This window comes from Centruroides sculpturatus, unplaced genomic scaffold (assembly GCF_000671375.1).
Source record: "Centruroides sculpturatus isolate CEXI.00-Female unplaced genomic scaffold, Cexi_2.0 scaffold4886, whole genome shotgun sequence".
Taxonomy (NCBI): Eukaryota; Metazoa; Arthropoda; class Arachnida; order Scorpiones; family Buthidae; genus Centruroides; species Centruroides sculpturatus.
Window position 1 is genome coordinate 64 of NW_019389133.1, and position 2,746 is coordinate 2,809.

The 2,746-nt window shown below is 33.4% G+C and overlaps 1 pseudogene; it reads right to left on the reverse strand.

The window, feature by feature from the left end:
- Positions 1-262: 262 nt before the first annotated feature.
- LOC111617174 lies at positions 263-1,727 on the reverse strand (annotated as a pseudogene).
- Positions 1,728-2,746: the final 1,019 nt, after the last annotated feature.

Genomic DNA, 2,746 nt, shown 5'->3' on the forward strand with positions numbered 1-2,746 from the left:
AATATTCCATATATTTTCTATATTATAAGAGTAGCATTCAATTAACTAACAACATTGCTCTCTACTAATGCTAAATAACAGAGCTTTCATTGTATCCAATTGAATAGATCATAAACATATGATTTCACAATGTCACATTATTTAAAATATTTATCTTTTAACTAGTATTATTAATTTAAATATAACAACTTAAAATACAGAATACAAAATACAGAACTTAAAAATGAATGTATGATAGTAAACTTAAGTAATGTGACCAAATTCATAAAAAATCATTTATTGAAAATATTCTTACAATTAATCAAGAATCTTTGAAATAGCACCCTCCTGCATTGATACACTTGTGAAGGCAGTGCTTCCAGTCCTGGAAGGACTTCTCCTGAATTTCCTTTAGAGACAATGTAATTATCTCTTAGTGTTTTCAATCATGTTCCAATGTTTCCCTTTCATGGCCCCTTTTAAGCAAGGAAACACAAAAAAGTCAGCAGGAGCCAGGTCAGGGCTGTAGGGAGGCTCGAGAACCAATGGGGTGTGGGTCCTGGCCAGAAAATCATTGACAACAAAGGCACTATGGCTTGGTGCATTGTCGTAATGAAGTTTCCACGCATCTTTGATATTGCTTCAGCAGCGCGTGACTCTCCTTTTCAGTCTTTTGACCACTTCCAAGTAGAAAGTTGCATTCACAGTGGTCCTGGCAAGTACAAATTCGTGGTGGACAATGCCTCTGATGTCAAAGAAAACAACGAGCATGGTTTTGATCCTGGACTTGCTCATGCGTGCCTTCTTGGGGCAGGGAGATGCTGGGGTGTGCCACTCTGAACTCTGCTTTTTTGTCTCAGGGTCATACTCAAAAATCCATGACTCATCACCGGTGATAACTGATTTTAAAAAATTAGAATCATTTTCACACATTTCCAAGAGCTCTTGGCACCAGAGCACTCGCACATCCTTTTGTTCGTCGTTCAACACTTTTGGGACCAGTTTGGTGCACACCTTTTTCATGTTTAAATCTTCCATCACAATGTGATAAACAGTTGTTTTTGTCATGTTTAGAGTGTCTGCTATCAATTGAAGGCTTAACCATCGGTCAGAGTTCAAACAATCACGCACACGTGTCACATTTTCATCGATTCAAGAAGTTGATGGATGTCCACTGTGGGGTTCGTTGGTGACCTCCTTTCGACCATCCTTGAATAACTTGTGACATCGGAAAACTTGTGATCTGGACAAGCAATCACTCACAAAGGCCTGCTGAATTAATGTAAAGGTTTCGGTGGCAGACTTTCCAAGTTTAATGCATTTAATTTGATAGCATAACGTTGCTCCACAAAATGATCCATCATGCCGTGTTACATTAACTTAAAATGGGGTTCATGGGAACAAATGACCTCACCTGCGGGCAGCTTGGAGGCAAATGAGACAAAGCGAGTTTTGAAGCTAACACCCCATGCCACCTAGTGCAGCAGGTTAGAACTAGCTATGGCGTATCGTTGTGTCATGAAAAAATTGGTCGCATTACTTATGGAACACACCTTGTAGGTGAAAAAATTGTTTAAATTTAAATTTGAGAATGGTCAGTGAAGATAATAGAAACATTCCTTCATTTAATAAACATATTGTTGATATAAAGTTGATTACTCTTACATAAGTAAGCAAAATTATAAACTAAAAGACATATTTATTACCAGACAATTTTAATCATAGACATCATTTTAAAATGATAGAATTAAGATTCTTTGCATTAAATAATAATGTAATTTAATGAGTTTCTTTACAAATTCTTACATTTAAAAATTAAAAAATGGAGATAAAAATTTGAAAATTAAAAACTAATAACTTGAACTATATTTTTAAAAGAATGCGCTAAACTATCAATCAAATCATATTAAAAATTAAATTATTATTAAAGCAATCAACTTTCTTATAACAAAAATTACATTAATGGAGAGGAAAAGCTTACAAAACAAGGCACTAACATTTCTGAATATTATGACTTTCTCACTTTGTCTGAATATTAGATACTCATCAGGAATATTAATTCAAAAATAAAACACAGTACTATGTAATGATGAGTATCTAGTACTCCAAAGTGTTTGAATCTTTTTGTAATATATTCTGCTGCAGTGAAGTATTTTTTGTTGTAATTTTACTATTTTAGAGTGTTAACCTTAATTGATTTTCTGTGTGATGGTACTCCATTTCAATCCATAGATTATATAATACACTGGTTATGACAATGTAGAGAAGACACTGCAGAAAATGCATTTCTACAGGTATACCTCACCTTACGTCGGTAACTGGTTCCAGGAAAATGACGTAAGTCGAATTTACTTGTCTCCAAATCTCTTGTCACTAGGCTAAACCGTAAATTACCATTCCCGGTTCTGTATTTTATTTATTAATGCATTTTTAATAATTTATGGTTAGTAAGGATCTATTTTAAGCTTACAAGCAAATAAATTTTAGTTTTTAATATAGTACAGAAAAAGTAATCTAAATTTATGAATGCATGTACAGTACTGTAAATACAGTACATACTTGTAAATGTATATATTTTAATATGATTTTATGTGCTTTAAACATTTTTCTAGTGATATTACGACTTCAATATTTATGGCGGACAGATGTAAAGTCGAATAAAATGACTTAAACTTGATTTTTATTTTTCCATATACTTTTTTGACAAACGACGTATAATCAGGAACGACGTAACTCGAAACGACGTAAGTCGAGGTATGCCTGTATA